Below are 25,807 nucleotides of genomic sequence, written 5' to 3' on the forward strand. Positions count from 1 at the left end.
AATATCTCTTTATCCATATTGTCGGAATAGAAAGTATATCTTGCCTCCTATTGTAATAGATATATTAATATTGGCCTACGCCAAGCTGCTCGAAAGTCACTTGCGAGATCTGTGTTACAAGGTCCTGACCTTTAATCTATGTAGGCCCCCATTTTAGGTCAAACCGCCATTTTAGGATTCGGTGTAGAAAAGTCACCCTGTGAGCTAAAATGGTGGACGATGTCATTGCAAAATACAACATGGCCGTCTTGACCTCTGTACATAGCTAATGTGTAATCTGCCTGCAGGCCACTTGTTGAGGTCATGAACTGAGACCTCGTCCTTCGTTGACCTATGTGTAAAAGGACCACTCGCGCGATGAAACTAATCCACAAGCATATATTGAAGATAATGTGTTTGCATACTGAACGAAGAACATCTGTCTTACTACACTGTATTTATGTTTAAGAAGGCCTGCTTGCGAAACTTTAGAATACAACAGTTAATGCATGCGCTTGTCGTTACACGTATTAAAGACAAACCAGTTAAATGTGGTTATTTGAGACTGGGCATGAACCCTAGAATTGGTGATGTATAAAGTAGAATATTAACCCGAAGTGGGGCTGGACATAGTGTCCACAAAATGTATAAAAAGCAAATGCATTCTAATGTACAGTCTCTCACTGAACACACTGAACTATGCTGGAGTTTGTTGTGTTGTTCTGAGGGCTGATAGCTATCTGACTTTGCACTGTTTTTGTAATTGAATTCAGTAGAGAATAAAGTACTTTGTATGTTCCTTTGTAACCCGTGTTCGGTGTATTTCCTTTTGGGGTACTCAGCCTCGATATTTTATTTCTGTTTTCACAGTTGGCGCCCGAATAGGGACCCTCAAGATTGATGCCGGATTGTTGAAGGTTGACACACACTATCGGACCAGAATCGGACGGTGTGACAAAAAGAAAGGGGCCCCTGGATGAGACGCGACACCTCAGCAGCTCTGCACGACCCGATCCCTGGACGATTAGCCTGTGGTCTGAAACGACATCTTGACGAGGGTCCACTTATCGAGGCGGGCACATTTGTTGAAATCACCATACACGAGGTAAGATTAGTTAGGTAAGATTCTTAGAAGTACCGATCGGTCCTCCTTAGGTTTGGTCAAGTGAGTCGTGACCCGATTCTTAATTCAACCCTGACAATTTGAATTTTGGCGCATTGTATCTGCAGACACAATTATTGACCAGGTAACACCAAGAATTTGAGATATGCCTGGGAAATTGTCTACCTGCTTTAGGGCATTATTCCGCAGTGATAGACAATCATTGGAATTTAGCCGTCTCGCACCACAAGAGGGGTCGTCGGCATGTACTATGTACTGTAAGCATGGCATTGGAAGTATAGCATTTAATGATATTTGGCACAGACAAACCAGACATGCCTCCGAGCTTCAGTGGCCAATCAATGGTAGTTTTGAGATCCCTCGCATTGAATATTTGGAGTCAGTCTTGTTAAAGAAAAAGGCTAGACCTGCAGCATTTGATGTTTTGCAGAATTGGAAAATAGAAGCGTTGCAACAGCTTAAGGGTAGAGAGAAGCATGTGCGCCGTCATAAAACGAATGCCGAAAAAGCATTGTTATATGACCAGGATAAACAGTCTGAGTCGGCTAAAAATATGGAAAGGGCTTTTTCACTTGGTATTCAGAAAATCTATCCTTCCAAAGACCTTCATGTTTCTGATGAGTTTTTTGATAAAATATTAAATGAACGAAGGCCTGGTGCCTCTGCGCCACCTCCGTATGTTCCTCTTCCCACTGCTGTACCTCTTCCTGCTGTTATTCCTGCTCTTCCTACTCAACCTGCTGTTCCTACTCCTCTGGTTTTTGTCCCTCCACCTGCTCCTCTGCCTCTTTTTATCGCACTAGTTATAGCACCTCCATCGAATTTGCCTGCTCCCTCTCTTCCAAGTGGTTCTGGGCTGCTTGTAATCGACCGTGGTGCAGGGTCAAAGGTTGTCACTCGCAGTACTGTACCACCGGAGAAGAAACGTGAGTTAATTGCATGGGCTAAGCATTGTATGGAGAAGGATGATCAAGCTAGCGTTTTTTCCACACTTTTTAATGCGTATAATTTTCCTGAGAAAAATGTTTTTATTGAAGGTTTAGGGATTCAGTTGTGTATAATGTGGGGAAGATTGAATAATGCGGATGTTCCGCAAGGGTTAAGGGATCTAAATATTTTAGCACTTTCCAGAGACACTGTGGAGAAGGTAAATGAGCATGTCGAGAGGTTATTTGAGTATAGGAAGAAGTTAGAAAGGATACAGAATGAGGATGATGAAGAGGGAAATATGTATGTACAGAAACAGTTCCTCACGTGTCGTAAACCGATATCGGAGGAAATACGAAATTGTAAGAAAGATGCGATTAGATGGATTTCAGACATATCAATAACTCCAGTTGAGGTATATGACACATATAGTCAATATACGCTGGAAATGCAGAGGAAAGTGATACAGGTAATGGTAGAGTACCTGCAGGATGAATGTGTAAAAAGGAAGATTAATTGTCCCACAGAGTTATTGAACATTTATAAGAGAGCTTTTTCACTTGAAACTTCTTCGACTGCTTTAGCGCTCGACTTGGCTCTGTTGCTTAGTAAGCGTTCGGAGTTGCCTACATCTCAGTTGCCTATGAGAGAGGTTCCTCCGACATTTGTCCCGAAGGTTGAGCTTTTGGCCGATGCTGTAAATAATATAGTCGCTTTGAACATTCATGCACATTATGTATCACAGTTTGTTCACGTCCCGTTTTCACAACAGGAAGTGAATACCATTAGACAGTCTATTCCTAATATTAGGAAAAATCCGACATGATTTTATAAAGAGATGGAATCTGTTTGGCAATCCTCTGTGTTCACCTTAGGTGACATTGATTTGTTGTTTCCTGTACTCCTGCCCGTAGATTTATGGAAACAAGTTAGAACTATTGACGATGTACCCGGGTTGGGAGATACATGGGCGAATATAACTAGACTCGATGGGGAGAGGCCAGCTGGCAAAAGACCACAACAGGTGATATTAACTCTGCCTGATAGAATCATTGCTAAATTAAAAAGCATAATTCCCGAGAAAAGAATTATTTGGGACAAACTTACGGCCTGTGTCCAAGGAAAATCTGAAGGTGCTACCAAGTTCTTTAATCGGTTCAAACAGGTATTCTCGGATTTAAGTGGACAAGACTTAGGCACAGAGTCTGGGAAAAGATTATTTGTGGACAAATTTGTATGTGGATTACTACCTGACATCCAGTCACAGATTATGTTTTTTGAGAGCGCTTGGCAGGCGAAATCGCAATCAGAAGTACTGCACATGGCTCAGTACTATGAGAACCGTGTCAATAATGAAAAGGATAGGATTGAAAAACGGAAAGGTGATTTAAAAACTAAGGTGCTATTGCAGCAAATTGTTAGGGGCCTCAGAGGGGGTAACTCTCAGGTTAGAGGTCAGTATGTCCCACAGGAGAATGTGCCCTTGGGTCCTGTGAATATTAATCAATGTGCTTATTGTCGTCGAGAGGGTCATTGGCGAGCACAATGCCCCGTCCTTCAACAAAGGTCAAATAATACATTTGGTAATATGGGTAGGCGATCCAAAGGTCGCCCAGGCGTAGGGGGCCCTGGTAGAGGTCAGTTTTCACAGGACCCTCAACAACCTTTTTCGCAGGACAGTCAGACTCCGAGTGCGGACACTAGGAATATATTTGATCATCCTTCTGCTGCATATTTATCTGAAGAGCTTCCTTTTGATAATATTCTGTTTCGTTAGGATTGCCCTAAGCAGGGTTTGGAACCTACACCTATTCCCGTCAATCAGAAAGGTCCCTACGTTGAAATGATGGTGGGAAATAGGAAACATCAGTTTTTGATAGACACTGGAGCACAGAAGTGTTCCATTGATCGTTCATGGATTCCAACCGTTCCACTGTGAGGGCAAACCAATGTTTCTGTAGGGTTTTCCGGTACACCAGTTGTTTGTCCGGTTTCTATGCCAGTACCTATTTCTTTGGGTCCCTTTACGGACCAGTGTCCTTTTCTGTTGACCTTGGATTGCGGGGAGAACTTGCTGGGGTTGAATTTGTTAAAAGAATTGAATGCAGTGATTTATTGTTCTTCTGATGGAGTGCGCTTGACGATTTCACCACAGCAATCTTCTGCCTCGCAATTTTTGACTAGACCTTTGCCTCCAGAATTCATTGATGTATCAAAGAGCTTGTGGGCTGTCGACGACAATGATGTCGGTGTTTTACAGATTGAGCCTGTTAAGATAGTTTTGAAACATGGAATTTAGCTGCCACGCATTCCCCAATATAAGATTTCGGTTGAGGGCGAGCGAGCTTTGAGATGTATTGTTTTCGATTTTGTACATCACGGTGTGATTGAAGAAATTTCAGGAAGTTTGTGTAATAGTCCGATTTTACCCGTGTACAAGAAAGGCGATGATGTAATTCCATTCCATTTTATAATTGATTTACGTGCCATTAATAAAGTTGTGGCACCGCAATTTCCAATTGTGCCTGAGGTGATGACAATCCTAACCATGATTCCAGCTACAGCTACTTACGTTAGTGTTGTGGACTTAAAGAATGCGTTCTTTAGTATTCCTATACACAAGGATAGTAGATATTTATTTGTGTTCACCTTAGGGGGACGCTCGTTTACCTTTACTAGTGCACCTCAAGGGTACACAGAGAGTCCTAGTATTTATAGTAGGGCTTTTAAAGAACAACTTGATACCCTTGAATTGCCCTCTACCTGTACTTTGCTTCAGTACGTTGACGATTTGCTTCTGGCTGCTGACTCTGAGAGTGCCTGTAAGGAGGGCACTGTGTTATTACTTATTCATCTAGCTAAGCCTTGTCACAAAGCTTCACTTAAAAAATGTCAATGGTGTTGTCAGGAGGTCACCTATTTAGGCTATCTCCTGTCAAAGGAGGGAAGAAGATTGACACCTGAAAGAATAAAACACATTTCTGGCATGCTGTCCCAAATACGCAGAAGGAAGTTAGGGCCTTGATAGGTATGGCTTCTTACTGTAGGTTGTGGATCCCAAATTTTTCACTAGTGATAAAACCGATGCTGGCCTTGACGAAGAAGGGCATTTCTTCGCCGTTGCCCAGGACCTCGGAACACCAGCAATCGTTTGACTTGCTTAAGACTGCATTATGCTCTGCACCAGTTTTGGGCACAGTAAACTATGAAAAGGCCTTTGTGTTGTTTGTGCATGAATGTGATGGATGTGCTTTGGCTGTATTAACGCAGGAGCATAGAGGGAAGAATAGGCCATGCGGTTACTATTCTTCCGCCCTTGATCCTGTAGCATGCGCTTTGCCAAGATGTTTGCGCGCTGTCGCTGCTGCTGCCATGTCTGTAAAACAGAGTGAGGGAATGGTCCTAGACCATGATCTGATCCTGATGGTGCCTCACTCTGTAGATGGTCTATTGAACCGAACTGAAACGCAACACCTCACTTCCGTACGATTGACGAGATATGAATTGATCTTGTTTGCCCCTCACATTCAAATTAGGAGGTGTTGTGTCCTTAATCCGGCTGAACTCCTACCTTTTTCGCAAGATACTACTTGCGGCGATGGAGAATCACATGATTGTTTGTATACGACTGAACAAAAAACAAAGGGCAGAATTGATTTGAAAGATACCCCTTCGGATAATCCGCAAGGAGAGCTGTTTTGTGACAGCTCCTGCTTTAAACTTCCAGATGGTACATCCACAGCCACTTATGCAATCACTACATTGGGCACGGTTGTAGAAACTAAGAGAATTATGCATAATTCAGCGCAGGCCGCAGAGATTATAGCATTAACCCGAGCTTGTGAACTTTCCGAAGGGCTTGTAGTAAATATATATACGGATAGTCAGTATGCCTTTGGGGTGGTTCACAACTTTGGGAGACTTTGGTCGGAAAGAGGGTTTCTAACCTCGCATGGCACTAAGATTCAACATGCCTCCCTAATAGTGCAACTACTCTCAGCGCTTGCGCTCCCTACTCAGTTAGCAGTTGTAAAATGTGCAGTACATCGAAAGATTGTAGATAATATTGGAAAAGGGAATGCTTTCGCTGATCAAATAGCCAGACAAACTGCCACTGATCTCTTTACGGAGATGTATGTTTCAAGGGAGACTGAAAATGACTATGTAATGGATGAGGGCGTTGGGTCTGTACGGGATATCCAAGCCGATGCCACATTAGAAGAGTCCAAGAGGTGGGCTGAAGGCTTGGGAAAACTTGATGATGATGGGTGTGGGGTGGACACGGTTGATGGAAAATGGCTACTTCCTGATGCTTATGTGATGACGATGGTTGTAATGGCACACGGTCCTATGCATGTGTGTGCCCAACAGATGACGAAAATGTTAGAAAAGGTTTGGGAAAACGACAACATTGCTAAAATTGCTCAGCATTACGTCCAGAACTGTATGATTTGCCTACAACATAATGTGGGAAAGGGGACAGCAACCCCAAAGGGAAGTTTTGGAACACCCTCTGTCCCATTTGAAGTAATCCACTTTGATTTTATTGAAATGGAACGATGCAACAATCTAAAATGTGTCCTTGTGGTCATTTGTGCCTTTTAGTAAGTGGGTTGAGGCTTTCCCTGTTAAAGATGCTACAGCCATGACCACTGCGAAAACCATGTTAAAGGAGTACTTTCCTCGGTTCGGTTTGCCGAGAGTTATCTGGTCGGACAATGGTCCACATTTTGTCGCTGCTGTAATCCTACAGATATACAGCATTACGAATTGACAAACGGTTTCATTCGGCCAGACATCCTCAGAGCGCCGGACTTATAGAAAGACACAACAGTATCATCAAGAACAAGCTCGCTAAAATGTGTGCTGGCACCAAATTAAAATGGCCGGACGCCTTACCGATCGTGTTACTAGCCATGCATACAACCCCTCAAACTAAGACTGGGCTCTCTCCATTTGAGGTGGTAATGGGGAGACCTGCCAACATCTGGAATCTTCCAAAATGTCGAAATTTGAAGAACGTTGAAAATATACTACTTTCAGGTTATTGTAGCCAATTGACTAAAAACCTGTGTTTGATTTACCACCAGGTACGAGAGGCCTTACCTGTGCAATACGAAGGCCCGGGCCACGGCATACGACCGGGGAGCTGGGTGCTCGTCAAATCATTTGAGCGCACCTCCTGCCTCGCGCCTCGCTGGCGTGGGCCATTCCAGGTCCTGTTGGTCACCCAGACAGCGGTGCGGGTAGCGGGGCGAAAGAACTGGATCCACGCTTCACACATCAAGAAACTTCCTCTCCCTGTGCCACACGCTATAGAAGAAGCAGAACCCCTCACTGATCCTGCAGCTGATGATCCCAAAGCAGTAAGCAGCACTAAGAGTGTGTCGGAGAATATCTCTAAGCCCAGGAGGCTTGGGGAAGCTGCCATTTTGTCTCCACACTCTCCGCAAATTTTGCACCCGGAAACGGCTGTTTCAAATTCAGCCTCCACATTTGCCTCTGACACGTTGCTTCCAACAGGAAGTGATGACACATTGTTTCCGGATCAAGCAGTACCAGGAACAGCCAGGTACCACCTATGTTTGAGAAAATAGACATACAGCACAGTTCGGCTGTGCATTCAAGGAAGGAAAAGAGTCATTGAGGGCTTGCTTTTGCCCAAATTTGAGAAAGGGGATTCTGTTGGCTAGGGTTGTGGAAGGACTAGGAAATCGCGCCTCCAGGGGGTCGCAAGCAACGAACATTGGGGTTTCCATCCGAAGAACTGCAATGCCCACTACCGCCGCCGCACATATTGGACTTGTAAATAATGGGGTGACCAACCGGGACAATGGACAAAATACCTGGGCCCCGAAAACGTATTGCTGTATTTTTGTCATAATATTTGGGTTTCTTATAGTCACTGCATTAGGATTATGGTACCTTGAGGAAACTCATTCCTTAGAACTTTTGTTGCCTACTGAACACGCACCCATTGTTCCTACTCCCTTTGTACATTTGCACACTTTATTCCTGCGAGATTCCCAGCACAGACAAAGGTACCATAATAACACCCTATTACTTTTCATGAATGCTACACATGCCATTTTTAATAAATCCAATTGCTGGGTCTGTTCGCATTTACTGCAACATGGGGATAATGGGCTAGGTTGGTATATCCATCATTTACCGTTGACAACTGCTTGCTATGCTTCTCTTAGAGCACTGTTCTGTGGCCGATGGAATGATAGCGTCTCAGGGATCTTCGATGGCACCAATTTGAATAGTTTTGAGAAACGTGTTTTGACTCCCCTGGGATGCTCCATTTTTGCGAATAGGAGTAAACCGAATGTTGCTTCTATTAGGCCTTCTGAAAAACTGTCTCGTCCGTTCCAATCTTTGATTTCCTTTAAAAGGGCTCCGATAGGCAATAAGGATGCCATGCCTCCTTCCTACACTGTTAACCATAGCCCTGATTCAGTTTCTTTCTGCATACAGAGGAATGGCACTCGGTCAATGGGAGATTTTAAAGGTTGTGCCAACGTTGCAAATTTGACTGGGGAAGACAGACCTTTGTATGGAGGCAAACCTGTCTATTTCGTTTGCGGTAATGTAGCATTTCCATGGTTGCCCAGGGATTGGCAGGGAACCTGTTACTTAGGGATCCTGTTACCTGGGGTGTTTATAGCTAATACAAAAGAAGTTTTGAAGGCTCGTCCATGGCGGGATGAGAATGGTGATACCGCGGCATGAGTATTGGGAGACATAGCGAAATCAGTTGTGCCATTTTGGGGGCAGATAGCGAATTCAGGAGATATTAGAAAACTAGCGAGAGTACTGGAGAGAACCATAAACCGGACCACGGATATACTCTACAATATGACATTAGAGCAGAAAGCAATAAGATTAGTAGCACTCCAAAATCGAATGGCATTAGATGTCAATCTAGCTGAGCGTGGTGGATTATGCAAATTAGTGGGGTCTGCTTGCTGTGTTTTCGTACCAGATTCCTCCCCAACTATCTTCAAGGCAATACAAAATCTGCACGTCCTTCGTTCTGAAGTGCATGTTCCCGAGGGAAACTGGGATCTAAGCGCTTGGTTCTGGGACTTCTTGCGATCTTGGGGTTGGAAGGTACTTTTGGTCTTATTAATTATTTTGGGAATTCTGTTGTTTCTTTGTTGCTGTATTCAGTGTCTGCCTGGTATGTGTTCGATGCTAGGGGGATGTTGTGCGCAAGCGATAGGTTCGATAGTACATAAAATGTATGCCCCAGATAAGACTGCCAAAGAATACGTTTTGAAGGATATTTTAGTAAAAGACCTGATGGCAATAGATATTTCAGATAGTGATTCAGGGTACATGGATAATGATGCATAAGTTATTTGCAAGGAGACCCAGAGTAATTTTTGGCACTTGGCATAGTCCAAAAGGAGGGTTTGTCGGAATAGAAAGTATATCGTGCCTCCTATTGTAATAAATATATTAATATTGGCCTACGCCAAGCTGCTCGAAAGTCACTTGCGAGATCTGTGTTACAAGGTCCTTACCTTTTATCTATGTAGGCCGCCATTTTAGGTCAAACCGCCATTTTAGGATTCGGTGTGGAAAAGTCACCCTGTGAGCTAAAATGGTGGACGATGTCATTGCAAAATACAACATGGCTGTCTTGACCTCTGTACATAGCTAATGTGTAATCTGCCTGCATGCCACTTGTTGAGGTCATGAACTGAGACTTCGTCCTTCGTTGACCTATGTGTAAAAGGAGACCTTGCGCGCTGAAACTAATCCACGAGCATATATTGAAGATAATGTGTTTGCATACTGAACGAAGAACATCTGTCTTACTACATTGTATTTATGTTTAAGAAGGCCTGCATGTGAAACTTAAGAATACACAGTTAATGCATACGCTTGTTGTTACACGTATTAAAGACAAACCAGTTAAATGCAGTTATTTGAGACTCGGCACGAACCCTAGAATTGGTGATGTATAAAGTAGAATATTAACCCGAAGTGGGGCTGGACATAGTGTCCACAAAATGTATAAAAAGCAAATGCATTCTAATGTACAGTCTCTCACTAAACACACTGAACTACGCTGGAGTTCGTTGTGTTGTACTGAGGGCCGATAGCTATCTGACTTTGCACTGTTTTTGTAATTGAATTCAGTAGAGAATAAAGTACTTTGTATGTTCCTTTGTAACCCGTGTTCGGTGTATTTCCTTTTGGGGTACTCAGCCTCGATATTTTATTTCTGTTTTCACAATATGAGATCCCAACTTATCTTTACCTTTGCTCCACTCTAGACAGGCACCTGTAAACGTGTTGGGACGTGACATCATGAGCAGACTAAACATGACCATCTCCTTTACTGACAAAGGCATATTATGCTCCACACCAGGCATACACATGTTGAATGTAAGACAGATCGCTCAGGCATATTGTGGGAGCACAGTGCAGAGGGGGGTGACATTGAACCCCGAAATGTTCCTGGATGCCAGGCATGTGGAGGGTGCCAGGTGAGTACCTCCTCAGACCAGAAACACCATTAGATGAGCTAGAAGGAACAATAGTGCATTGGGACAGTTTTGGCAAGGGAAGACTGGATCGCAGTACATGCCACAGATGACAAGGTGAGAGCATGGAGAGCAATCATTGGGGTGGCAGAAGGGTGCAGGCTCACAACAGTGATGGATGAGTAGCTCTTCGAAGAAGAGAGACAGGAAATGGAAATGGTGTTCACAATGAGTGTGAGGTTTTGGCTACAGATACGTTAAACAGAGGTTGCACAGAAAATGGCAATGGCGCTGGAAGCACCGCCAACATTTTGGGTGGAGGACATGGCAAAGGTACCCCACAGCTTATGGACCATGAGTCCCTATGATGTAGGTTGCATATAGAGCATAGGGGGAGTGAAGATAAAGTTAAAACCCGGAGCAATTTTACCACAAGTGAAGCAGTACCCCCTAACAAAGGAAGCAGACAAGGGCATTTACGAAACCATCAGCGCTCTCATTGAGAGAGGCATTTTGGTACCATCAGAATCTCCATGCAACACTGCAGTGTACCCCATACACAAGGTGAACCGGGTGATGTCGTTTTATCCAGGATTTACACCCTCTGAACCACATTGCAGAAGCAGAATATCCAGTAGCAGCAAACCCTGCAATGACCTTGTGTGGCATCCCAGTGGAAGCCACCTTCTTCGCCGTGATTGATTTGAAGAATGCCTTTTTCTCTGAACCACTGCATCCAGACTTGCAAGATTTGACCAGTTTTACGTACCGCAACCAGAAGTGGAAACACACCTGCTTGCCACAAGGGTACTGCAAATCAACCTCCATCTTTAGCAGAGTGATCCAGATGGATCTAAGCAATATTGAGACAGAAAGCACAATATTATAATACGTAGACAATATCCTGATATGCAGTACCACAGAGAACCAGTTCAGGGCAGACTCAGTACACATGTTGACAGTGTTGTCTGACAAAGGATACAAGGTGGACAGGACCAAACTCCAGTACTGTCAAAAGGAAGTACTATACATTGGACAGCTGATATCCAAAGACGGAAGGCACATTGTCCCAAAGAGAGCACAGACAATACGCAACACACCACAGCCCAACACAGTGAGAGAGATGCAGCAATTCCCACGATTGTGTAACTATTGCACAGCCTCGGTTTTTGATTACAGCACATACACAAGACCCCTCCTAACAGCATTGAAGGAAGCACAGAGAGGAGTAAAATCACTAAGATGGACACAAGACATGATTGATGCATTCAATGAGCTAAAAGAAGCGATATGCACGGCACCAGTGTTAGGGACCCCAGACTCTAACAAAGATTTATTCCTAATCGCACACACTGATGGGGTAATAATAAAGGTGGTCCTGACACATCGAAGACAAGCATGGGCCATAAACCACTTGATTACTACAGTGGACAACTTGACCCAGTAAGGAGAGGACACTAACCATGCAAGCAATCTCTTGCCGGTGCAGCCTCTGAAGTAGAGAGAGCCTCTGCAATAACTATGGGGTGAACCACCACCCTTTATGTGGAGCACGCCCTGTTTGCCATATTGCGCAAACGCCAGAGCACACTGACCACACAGAGAGCATCAGGATATGAGATCATACTATCAAAGGCAGAATTAAAGATAATGAGGTGCAACACTGTAAACCCAGCACTGTTCCTGGCAGATGTCTATCAACCAGGGGATCAGGCTCATTATTGCACTAAGAACATATAGCAATTCAGTGAAACACGCAGGGTGGAGGAGGATGCATTTGAGGGGGACATGTGTTCTACACTGATAGTTCTTCCACAATCGATCAGACTGATGGGGTAAGAAGGACAGAGGCTGCTGTAGTGAGACTAAAGGAAGACAGGACAAGTGAGGCAGTTGCAAGTGTCTGGTTACCTTCTCATTATTCAGCACAAGCAGCAGAATTAGTGACTCTCATCTTGGCCCTACCGCACAGTGTAGGTAAGAATGTGACATTTACTAAGATAGTGCTTACGTAACATCAACAGTACATTCCGGACTGGCATGATGACTCCGGAGGGGGTACAGGAGAGCAGATGGGATCCAGTGCAGCATGATGAACTGATTGAAGTGATAACGTACCCACAGGAATTGCCATTGGTGAAGTGCCGAGTACACACCAAAGGGGAAGATGCCATCTCAAGGGGAAATGAAGCAGCAGACTATGAAGCAAAATGTGCAGCATACTTTGGGGAATTGTGGGAGTGGAAGAAAGACCCAACCTCCTTGGAGGGGTGAAAAATATGGCATTGAAGGAAGGGCACAATCACCTACCAGAAACTCAGATTATGGAGCTAGAGGGAGCCGTACCCAGAGAGAAAAAGGAACTATGGGTAAAAGGAGGGTGTTCCATGTCACCTACAGATGTCCTATGGTGAAAAAATAACAAAGGGAAAGTGGTCATGCCACTCGCGCTACTGAAAACAGCATTAGCCCAGTTGCATCATCCAACGCACACAGGGAAAGAGGTCATTGCTGCATGCATTGGAGAATCATGGTTTTGTCCTAATCTGAAGGAACATGTGGCATTTCATTAGCACTTGCTTGACTTGTCAACAATTTACTGCGGGGCATACCTTGAGAGTTGTGGGAGGAGCCATACCCAGATCCTGAAAGCCCATTCCTGTATCTCCATGTTGACTATGTGGACATGATCCAGGTATGTCAAGGATACCGCTATATGATAGTGGTTGTCTGTCCATTCTCAAGGTGGATCGAGGCTGGACCCTGTTCACATGCCAATGCTTTACAGGCAGCTAAGTTCTTGGTATGGCAAGTATTCCCAAGATAGAGCGTATGTTAGGTCCTGCGGTCTGACAATGGCCCTCACTTTGCCCACAAAATATTCCAACACATCACTACCCTGCTAGGAATAAAGCACAAATGTGCATGTGCGTACCACCCGCAAGCAAACAGAGTGTGTGAACACCTCAATGGCCTCTTAAAGGAGAGCATTGCCAAAACTCAGCAAAGTGCCAAGAAAAACTTGCTTTACTGTCTGCCATTGGCCCTTTTTGAATTACAAAACAAACCAGGGTCCGACCACCATTTAACGCCCCACAAGGTGGTAACAGGATGGCGTATGCACCTCCCATTGGCTCCTTCCATTAGGGCACTAAAGGATTGTGAGAACACTGCTGAAATTGTGGGTCAGCAGATGTTTGATTACGTTACTTCACTGCTTTCTAGCACTTCTTTTATCTCTTGCCAGATACAACAGACCCAGGGCAGGCCAGAAGACAACAAGCAAGAAGACTCTGAGGACCCAGCACAAGAGCAAACTAAGAAACATTCAGTGCAAGTAGGAGATCTTGTGCTCCTAAAGAATTTTGTGAGGTGCTGGAACACGCCAGGATTTACAGGGCCCCACACAGTGGAGGCTGTGACTGGAGGCTGTGACAGACCGGGCGGGTCGCCTAGAAGGGAAAACGGCCTGGAACCATTTGCAGGATGTCAAGCCCTACAAAGCTCCGGCCTCGCCCAAAAGTTTAACTGCAGAGTTCAACAGGGAAAATGCAATGGTTATCAATGAACCATAAGACAGTGCAAATACCTGTGAACTAGAGACTACCAATCACCCCATGATTAGACGCTCCCAAGCGGTTGACGTAGCTACAGCAACACTGGTGCAACTTGACCAGTGAAAAACATTGCCATTACTATCCTTCAGCACCCATAAGTTACTGAACAGCTGCTTGAACAAGTTCCACACATTTAACAGCTGTAACACATTACATGACCTAACCCTTTTTTCGCACTTGCCGGCCGTGAAAAAGTAAAGTAATATTTGAGAACCCGACAGCTGTAACACTGTTTTGCTCTCTCTCTCTCTCTCTCTCTCTTCTCCTTCGCACACACAGGTTTTTGCGTATGTTGTAGAATTGTTAGGGAAATAGCTAGATGTTACCTCCTGGTAATCTACCCTAAACATTTTCCAACCAGTTTGTCCACTCTATCAGTAAACCAAGACATCTCAGAGCACGGAAGTATATTTCATTGCATTTATCGAGTACCTAGCCCAAACCTTTCCTCAACTTGAACACAGTGCATGCCCTGTTCTACCCACACTAAGAGATTCATTGATAAGAAAAGTCTGTGAGGAAGTATTTGCTTTTGCTCTAACTGATTATTTAGTTCACGGAACTTGAGGGTACTGACAAGTACTAACCTATTCACGCCTTTTCTTGTGATTTTCAGGTGGGCAACTTTATCATCTAGTCAGCTGCTTACTAAGCAGCGTAAGTGGTCACAATGGACAAAATAAAATATATATTGATTGTTGTTATTGACCTGGTTCCCACTGGATTAATGGGTACCGTTCTATGGAAGTTGTATTTTGCAATGCATAATGTTGCTACGACCCCTACTACCATTGCCCAAGCCACCCAAACAAGCAGCAGGGACTACCATGTCAGGTGGAGGAGAAGACACTGCTTATAAGGTAAGGAGAGGGAAGCGCAGTGTTGATGCAGACAATAAGGGAGCTGACATGTATCTCATGGACACAGCACAAATAATAAACAAAATGTGGCATAAACACCGATTCAAAGTTGGTAGTGATACCACTGGGGAGAGCTGTTACGTTTGCTCCTTAATTCCCCATGCCATGAGTGCCTCCAGAACCTTTGTTGCAACAGAAAACCCATAGCACAAGCACAATGTCTGATATAACTTGTAGTGTTCCAGACGAGAAGAAGATTCCAGGGAGGACAGCAACATTGAGATGGATGTCAAAGGGACCTTGCCGTATGATGATAAGTACATCAAAACACTTGCTATGATGAACACCTACTGGAAATGCCATGAAGGACTACAGTATATAACAGATGGACCAGATAAGGGAGAAACCAAAAGAATCACCCTGAAAGACTTACCATGTCCACGGACAAGAGAAAGGGAAATAGGAGGAGAGCCAGGCTGCTGGGAGAGACCACAGATACTGATCTATGGACAAGAATACACTAACAATGGCTGGGAAGACGGAGTGGTGGGAAGCAAGGCTCTCACCCTAGCCAACTCAGCAGTTAACAAGGTACAAGAAGAAAATGACAAATGCCTGCAAGAATGGGGCAGGAGTGCCAAGCTGGTTACCTGGGTGGACAATGAAGCTGGCCCACTATTGGGCTTGTGGATCTAAAGCATATGAGAAGTTACCACCTGACTGGGGAGGGATATGTGCCCTGGTACACATCAACATGCCCTCACTAGTGGTATCCGAAAAAGATGTGAAGATTGACGACTTCCCAAAAATGTATAACAACAGGAGAAGGAAGAGGTCACTGGAACCAGCAGCGCCTGCCCCCTCGGGCACGGCAGGGACACAGAAAGCACTAAGCAGAGTGAGGAAAAAATTGCTTTTCCATCAAGTCAGAAGCAGCATTGGATGAGGTACCAGCATCACACAGACTGTTCAGCAGGACGCACATGTTCTTTGCATCGCTTATCTCAGGAATACAAGAATACACTAATGCCAAATGGTTACAGATCACTCGATCGGAATTGATGGTGACCATAAACTCAACTGTGAAAGGATTCAATGCCATAAAAGAAGAACTCAGAGCAATAAGACTGGTGGCGCTCAAGAACCGATACGTCCTGGACCTCCTCACAGCTATGGAAGGAGGAGTTTATGCAGATATAGGGAGTTCATGTTGCACATTCTTACCTTCAAATGATGAAGATAATGAGACATTATCAGATGCCATCGCAGAGTTGGCACAGATGCACGTGAAGAAGGAAGATGAAGCATGTGGAACTGGGAAGGATAAGAGCTGGCTAGCACGCCTCTGGTCATGGATGCCATCTTGGCTAGCAGACGGACTGAAGGTAATAGTTGGAGCCCTGGCTTTAGGGGCAGCATCCCCATGTGGAATCAAGGTATGTATCGCAAGGTGCAAGAAAACAGCAGAAGAAGCAATAGGAATGCAAATTCTTATGGAGATGAACACTGAAGGAACAATGGATGATATCCTGAAGGAAAGAGACAGACTAAGAGAAAGAATAAAGACAAGTCATCTATTTCCAGCTTGTATACAAGTGGACAATCTATTTAACCTGAGGAAATATGAAGGGAAATGGGTATGGTGCAAACCTGAAGGAAGGTGCGCTTACATGTACTAGTCGTTCAACAATCATGTGAACTACTATGGACATCTCACTGGAATCACGAAGATATGCCAATGATAGACGATCCACGGTTTTATCATGGTGTGGTTGACAAGTGGATCAGAGGGGGGACTGAAGAGAGGAGGTCAAAACACTGTCCTGGGTCCTCACCTACATGACACGCAAATCAGAAGAAAAATCAATGACAACATGGCCACCAATGGCACGAGATCGCACTGATCCCCACTGCACCTTCAATGGACAAATATCATGAAAAACACCCTCTCAGTCAACCGTTCAAACCAAGGGCAGTACAAACCCTCTGCAAGGTGAACAAAGACCTGCAGGATTAATGAAAAGACATTTCCATTGACAGTATTGACTAAAGCACCAAGAAGCCATGCATCTAGTCATTAGATACAACACGAACTAGATGCATTAGACATGAAGAACACGTGAAATCCACACATCGGGACAAAACCGCACACCCAAAACACACAAAGAACACATGCGTACAGTTCTATAAGTTAGTGGACAGTAACACGCACCCGCTGCCTACACATGTGTTATTTTGTCACTAGCCTGCCATAGCAATGCAGAAACCTCAAGAAGCCAGAAGAGATTGTGTAAATGCTTACAGAGGCTCATTCGCTAATAACCATGCAGAATATGGAAACGCTTGAGGGATCCCGCAACCCAGAACCACTAACCTATGGAAACTATGAGAGAGGCAAATACAGTAAAAGTCACACTATGGCTCAGGTAAGCCGCTCTAGGCTAGAACGATTTCATAAAGCTAACGGCTAAGTTCAATACAGAGGGACCCAGCGAGCAGCCATGTGCAGAGCAAGACCACTGTGAAGGTCGCATTGTTGCAAGAGACATTCTTCTCCCTGACCTGAAGTAACACCAGCGTGGCAGACCTGGGTGATTCTCCTAAAATCGAAATAATTTGAAGCTCCAGGAACCCGCAACTGCGGTCTCTGAACACGTGGTCTGGCGGAGCTGACAGCGAGTCAAGAACTGACAGCTGAGAAGAGCAGAGATCTCACGAGTTAGACAGTGGCTGGCAACAAAGCTGTTACAACCAGAGCTGAAGTTGAACAATGGGAACGGGGCATTCTCATCGTAATGGTGGTTCACATGCAATATACCGCAGACACATAGTTGCACTTGTTACCTTGTACAGGTAAACTCCGAGCTGAGAACCAATTTGGGTCCCAGGCCTGGGGGCAAGCGGCTCGACCAATCACAATTCATGGCCCTAGGGGTGGGTAGCGGGGGGCCACCAACCAATCCTTGGGTCCACACACCGAAACAATTTAGAAGTAGCACTTTCGGGGGATGGTCCAGGCCAGACACCTGACATGGGGAGAGCCTATCAACTAACCACTATAGGGGCCGCCATAAGTGAGCTACTTACTACTCAACACCCAATCCCTGTTAGGGTTAGATTTGCTGGAGCAGGGCCCAGGTTGTGATGCCATTATGACATTGATTTGTCTAAAAACTGGCCTCCGAGCCAGTGTCCACTGAGAGTGTGCCTGGAATCCTATCCACATGCTAATCCCTGATGGTTCGTAATAAACCTCAGTTAAACTTGCTACCTGTCTGGACCTCTGTTCCTTTTGGGGAAATTGGTAGGAGTTAGGCCTTCCATAAATTCGATGTCCGCAGACTCCTAGCGACCGAACCTGCTTGCCTGGGGGTCTTCCCTAACACCTTCTTCAGGACTCTTTCGCAACCTCTGCAATTCTCTCTCTCTCTCTTTCTCTTCCACTCTCTCTCTCTATTCTTCCCTCTGGCCTGACTCACTGTGGAGGTTCTGATCTCCTCAGACCTCCCCTTCTCTAAACTCTCACCACTCCTCTCTCTTGGAGTGATCACTTTCTCCTTTCTTCCCACCTCTCTCTCTCTTCCCTGCAGGTCAAGCCATCCCCAGCACCGTCACCTACCTTCTTGTTCATCTGACCCATGAAGCGTGTGTCAGTTGAGGCTTTTGCCGCTACCTTCTCTACCTCCTCCTGCACCTTTGGCTGACTCACACCCTGACACAACCCTCTCTAACCTTCATCTCTCTATCTCTAACACTCTGGATGTCCTTGCCCCTGTCATGAGGATCCACTTGAAGCCCAAATCCAAGTGCGACTCTTGGTACGATTCCGACCTCACCGGCCTTAAACGCAAGTGTAGGATGGTGGAGAGGAAGTGGAGGGCATCGGGCAAACCCCCTGACAAACTGGCCTGCCACCTGCCCCAAAGGCAGTACAGACACTCTGTCCTCTCTAAGAAGAGAGCCTACATCCAAGCCATGGCATCTAACAACTCGGCCAAACTTTTCAAAATCTGCAAGGAGCTGGCCAATCCTGCTGCATTCTCTATCTCTCCTGTTCCTTCCCCGTCCCTCTGCAAGCTCTTGGCCTCTCATTTCACTACTAAAACTCAGGACATCCTGTCAACCCGCTCTTTCTCTACCCCCTCTACGTCTCCAGCCCCAGCTGAGACTATCACTTCTGCTTTCTCCTCCTTTCCCTTATTCACCCTGACAATGTTTCTAGACAAGTCCAATCTATGTAAGTCTCATCAAAGCAGTTTCTACCCTGCTCATCCAGAACCATCAAGGACCACATTGACACCCTTGCTCGAGCCTTGGCCAATTTCTGCAATCACTCCTTTGGCACTGGAATTTTCCCCTCCTCCCTTAATCAGTTTCTTGTGCACCCCCTTCTAAAGAATCCCTCTGCAAATCCTTCCTCTCCAGCTAATTATCACCCAATTTCCATCACTCCATTCCTGAGCAAACTCTTGGAAAAGCTGGCCATCTCCAGGCTTACTCTCCATAGTGAATATGTTGGCTGCCTCCATGACCACCAGTCTGGCTTCAGAGCTGCCAGAAGCATGGAAACTGCTCTCCTGAACACCTGTGACGACTTGCTCTCCAATCTTGTCTCTAACATCCCTTCTGTCCTCGTTCTCCTTGATCTATTCTCTGATTTTGACACATTCAACCATGCCATCCTGCTCAATTGCTGCTGCGACATCCTTGGTATTACTGATCAAGCCCTGGCATGGTTCACCTCTTTTCTCACCGAATGACCCTCTCAGGTCCAACTGGGATCTTTCCTCTCGTCTATCTCTCTCTACTTGCGGTGTTCCCCAGGGGCCTAACCCCTCTCCTCGGCTCTTCAACCACTATCTGGCACCTCTTGCCCACTGCATTGTTACTTTCTGCACCAATTTTCGATTTTATGCGGAGGAGGCTCAGCTCTCATTCAGGCTCCCCTCAGCCACCTCTGCTTCTTCTCTCATACCAGACTGTCAGGCTGCAATTCAGGAATGGTGTGTCGCAAATGATCTTCACTTTAATGCCAGTAAGACTGAGATTCTCCTGATTGGGACAGCCACTCATCCTTTCCTCTCTCTCGCTCAGTCCGCCCACTATGGGCCATCTTCCAGCTTCTTCCTGTGAGGCTAAGAACCTTGGTGTCATCTTCGACTCCACTCTCTCCTTCTCTCCTCACATCTTTGTCCTCACATCTTTGACATCTCTAAGAAGTCAAACTATCAGCTGCACCTCCTTAGAGGTATTCTTCCTTTTGTCACTTCCCCCCCAGAAGCTCACTGTCTTCAGAGCTCTGGTCCTCTCCAGGCTGGACTATTGCAACAGCCTCTATCAAAATCTTTCTGCCTCTTCTCTTCAACCTTTACAATTTATCAGCCCTGTCCTTGGCCTCAAGCCAAGGGATCCTATCTCTCAAACTCTGAAATCTCTTCACTGGCTCCCGTGGCTGCAAGGATCAAGTTCAAGACCCGCTACATCGTCCACAAGTCTTTCTGAGGGAGAGGCCCACACTATCTCCAACTTTCTCTTCCAAAACATCTTCCTTCTTGAGCTCTCCGCTAATCCACCTCCAACTCTCCGAGGGTCAGACGATTCTCCAAGCAGAGAGTTGCGGGCAGATCTATCTCTTCGGCTGCGGTCTCCCTCTGGAACAGCCTCCCTGCCTCTCTCAAACTTCAGCAGAACCACCTCTGGGTTCCGGAAGCAACTCAAGACCCTCCTTTTTGCTACCGCTTTCCCTCTTCCTCCCCCTGCTGATGCACCTGACTGCTCTGTGCACTGGTCAACTGGTCACCCTCTGAACCCGGGCCCAGGCTCCTGCATGTCCAGTTGCCCTCTCAATGTCTCCGGGCTCCCCAGCACTTAATGGTTTGTACCTGCAACCCTACAGTCCCTTCTCTCTGCACATATGAGCCACCCGCTGGTTGCACTTGTGAGTTAACAGCACTTCTCTTCTTCCCTCCTCCCTGTACTTGTGCGATCTGAATGACACAAGGCCTAGTAAGATTGTTATTTGGTCCTCCCTTTGTTTCCCCCTCCTTGTCTTGTCACGCCTAGAAACACTTGTGTACAGGCGTGTTATAAATGCCACATATACCATACATATCATATCAATGGGAGTGAAAGGAATGGACAGCATGCCACGGTCTATGGTTGCAGTGGTGATCCGAGTTTTATATGGGGTGTGTCGGAGATGAGAAGGGAGGTTAAAGGTGACTAGGAAGTGTCCAGATCAGGAAATAGTCACAGTTGTGAGGCAGTTGACCTCCAGTATTGTGAAGTAGAGGTTGATGGAAAGATGCCAGTCAGTCATCGGGGTCATCCGACTACGTACAGAAGTCAGAAAGGATGATCATTTTGTTGGAGATTTTGAAATGTGCAAGGAGACAAATCTGAGAGGAAGGGTGTCTGAGAGGAAGGGTGTCTGAGAGGAAGGGTGTCTGAGGGGAAGGGTGTCTATTATTGGGGTGGTCCATAAATCATACTCGCCCCGTGGACGTGTTTTGATCCAGAAGAATTTTGTGGCAAGACACTCACAGGAGGTATATGTTTGGGCATAGAGGGCACATTGCTTTGAAGATAGAGGGGCAATGATGGTGATACCACCTCCTCTTTTTGTTGCCTAGTGGTGGTTAGTGTGCTGGGATTCATGGCCGCGATGACATTTGCTGCTTGAGATCCGATTTTGCAAACCAGGTCTCCGCCCTGGGTACGAGCTGATATCATGGAGCTGAGGATATGAGCTTTTTTCTAGAGGAGCATCCCTTGATGAGGCCAATGTTCAGGGACAGAGCTGCATCTGATTGGAGTCCTGTTGACTTGGAGGGTTATAGTGGTGGATGGTGATGGAGGTGCCGCCACATGTGGTAGAATGTTTGCCCATGATATTATTGTAAGGGAACAATGTAAAGTGATGTAATGGTTGTGGATAATTATTCTGTATTTCGTTCTGTGTAATCGGCATAACTCTGCATAATTGGGAGATTGTTTTGTAAATGTGGTGATGATGGAGATGCTGCACGTTGTTAATTCCGTCTTTCTTTGATTCTGGCTCCAATTTGAGAAGAAGGAGGAATATGTTGCTCCATGTACAGATTAAAGCTGTGACAATACGTGACAATAAGTTGACAAAGATGTAGCCTGGGTGGTGGGAGTCCCTTTGATCCTGTGATTCTCTGATCCTGTAACTGAATCTCATGATGTGACCTGATTAAAGTGACCTATGAAGAAAAAAAAAAAAAAAAAAAAAAAAAGACAATACGTGGTTCTTTCACAGACGGTCGTCCTGACGCCGTCGCCAGTAGGACGTGTACGCACTAACGTCTCTTTTTCAAAATAACATTGTTCGCGGTCTTTTGTGCATGACTTTCACTTGACAGCTTCTGTCATGCGGTGAGATGTCTGCTTCACATTGCTATACCGCTTAATTGTGGAGGTTTACCTATGGTTGACTGACATCTAGTTTTCAAATAGAATATGAGTGGAACGTTAGTCATCAGCTGCCACAATTTCATTTTCATCTTTTCTTTCCGATAAGTGTTTTGAGGTTTTAGATTGTTTGAGAAAATAATCATAACACGATTTGAAAAAAGCTGCTTTCCACCAGATTGCGTTATAAAACTCATGAATGTTATCATTTCGGTGCAAAACTTTTTATTTTCATACATTAAGATGGCGGTTGCTTTTCTTTCCTTGAAGAACGGTATGCTTAAATATCAGATCATTATTTATATTCCTACATCATAAGGTTGTATCACGGGGTGGTTACTATTGTTTAATCTTATGATGTTAACAGATCTCTCCCTGACAAAGGACCAACTTGATTAACATGCATTGGATATCGTCGCCTCTCTCCTATTTCATCTTTGTATCTGTTCCAGTTAAATGTTATAGACAATTTAGAGACTAAACGTTTTTGACTTTGGAAGAAGAGGACACTATTGTACTTATTACAGTTGTGTTAGTTTTTACTACATCAGAGCACCAAGGAGGGGGTTTCTTGGTCTTTTTGTAACAGATACAGAATAAACCATCCGGCTCTAAGTCGGACCTGAGATCCGAAAGGAGAACTCCCATTTCATGCAAACTGCACAAAAGCAATATTAAGGACACTGGGACTTTCCTAATGACAGAATCAACATGTTTGTGAGAGAGACATTTTTCTGGGAAATTGTCATACTTGAATTAGGACACAAAACCCCTATCCTACGAGTTTGGTGGTCCATAAAAATAAAGGTGCCAATAGCACCGTACTGGCACCCTTTCCAGACCTCCAAACTATAAGTAAGCCGGTAGGGGCACTGAACGATCGGCAGGCCTGACCTGTGGGGAGTTCAGGCCCCTACCGACATGCTTTTCACTGAAGCACCACCACCCTTAACAGCGGTGCTGGTGCTTGAGGTTTCCCATTCCCATGGAGTCCTGTGGGACTCCATGGGAATGGGAAATAACCGTACTGCCCCCTGTGATATCCCGGTGTTACGGGTTGCCAGTAGCCCGCTGCCTAGCGGCGGGTTTTACCGGGAACCTCATAATGAGGCCCATAGTTTGTAATGCAAGCCTACTGGAATGATCAACACCCAGAATAAACATGAACTGAAATAATATTTGCTTTTGCAACTTTTGAACCTTCCGGAGAGACCCGTATACTAGTTTGGTTCATACCATCCCGATAACATTCAAGTTATTTTCTGTGCACTTTCTTAAATCTGAGGACATTGTTTTAGTTTGGCCATATATATAAAATTCTAAAAAAGACCAGCTGGCAAACATATCCCAAGTCCAATCTCTGTTTCTTCCTTTCATGCTTCCTGACAATTTCAGGATGCAAACAAAATAAGTAAGACAGCTACTTGTTATGACAAAAAGTCTTCTCGTCTAGTGAAACATATTCTACGTCATTAACTGAGACATTTTCTCCTATGAAAGCGCACAACCTATTCTTTTGAGGATTCTCAAATCTAAACATTGAGCTATGGTAAAGCGGAAAGAAAGATCCATACAATAACAATTGCTATATCAGATTTCAAGTTGAGGCAGGACGTAGACACAACATACAATTTGGAAAATTGTTAGGTAGATCCTAAACTGTGCCAGCTCATAACCAAATAAAGGTATCCCTGGTCGTATTGTTCTAGTCTAGCATGTTATCAGCCTTTGATGAAGCATGGACGCATGGGCGGCCAGAGGTTAAGGGAACATAGGCCAGACTGGATGGCTATAGATATACTAAAGACGGCAAGGATTGGTGGGCAGGCTGTGGTTGTAAAGTATTTAATATATGCATAAAACATAGTATTATAGCATAATCACGGAAAGGCAGTTTAACATGTCCCTTCTCATAACACAGTCTTATTGAATAATACCTCTCTTAGACATAAGTTGGGTATTATTTGCAATGTTAGCATTAACACACATGGGACCATGGGCGCTCAAATAAATGCATATATTTGATTGTCAGGGAGAATTCCTAAAAGGGGTTCAAGCCTCTGCCTTGTTAACATTCTAGCATGCATACCCAAACTGTACACCAGGCTAAATGGACAAAACCTATATGTTTATTACATGGACCACTTGCCAGATTTGGCCATGTCTGTAGGGGTACGACGTTCATTCATTTATGGGCAGGGTTTGGTTCACTGAGTGTTTTGCCGTCGGTGTTTGGCAGAATCAACGTATTGAAAAATATGGGGGTAAAGGGATATAATAGGTAGAGGGGCGTGTGGGGAATAGGTAAAAAAAAAATCGTTAAGGGCTTGGAGGAGCACCCCAAATAAAAAAATCAAATATTTCAATGTGTGTTTTCGGCCTAAATTCAGCGGCAAAAAACTTGGCGAAAAAACTCTGGCGATGGAATGACATCGAACCGTCTGTAGGGACATGAACATGGAAGAAACTTTACATTTGTTTAGTTGATGAACATCTACTTCACCCTATTCACAAATGTAATCGAGAAAATCGGATACAAATCTAAATGTGGAGCACAGCCGCTAAATATCACTTTTGCGGTTTTAATACAAAGATGCATACCGGCCCCAGTCTTCTTTAATAAACATATTGCAGATCAGCCAGAAACTTCGTTGTAAGCAGATGAGGTTCCTCCATGTTTTAACAGTACTACGGATAACTTGCTGTCAGGCCGCAGTTGCATCTTGTCTAGGAGTAGCCACGACTGAACTTCCCGTCTGCGGTTGTGATGTCTGCAGCAACACTTGATCACAGCCAAGAAAGACGGTTAAGGAAATATGGCTTGCATGGATATAGGAAAACCAGAATAAGGGTTAGGAAAATAAATTGGTTGGATAAGGTCAAGCAGGAAAAAGCTGCAACTTGGCTGTTTGGTTTCCTTTTAGCAAGTTCCTTGAACCCTCATCACTCCGTTGTTGTTGCACAACTCATTCACTCAGTTGTGGTGTTCTTTCCAAGCATTCACACGCTTCTCTGAACATTGATCAACATTAGCAATTTTCTGTCTGTGTTTCAACGGTGTTGCATTAGGGAGTCATTGTCTATTGGACTGGCTACATTACTGGGCAGCCTTAACACTGTCTCACTCTTGAATGTACACGTTTGCACTGTTTCTTAACACGATAAGTCAATAGCAAACACTGTTAATGTCTTTGAACGAGTCAGAGTTGTTAGTCTCACAACACACGTTCCTTCATTAGCATTGAGTTCCTATGCAAAATCCTCAAGCGTGATAGCACCAGTGTGTCATTTAAGGTAAAACTGTACAAGAAAGCAAGGTATGTTTATTGATACCCTCTGAGTAAAATTGAGGGACACTTGAATGTT

The sequence above is a fragment of the Ambystoma mexicanum genome, chromosome 13, assembly GCF_040938575.1.
Source record: "Ambystoma mexicanum isolate Mex_15411 chromosome 13, UKY_AmexF1_1, whole genome shotgun sequence".
Classification (NCBI taxonomy): Eukaryota; Metazoa; Chordata; class Amphibia; order Caudata; family Ambystomatidae; genus Ambystoma; species Ambystoma mexicanum.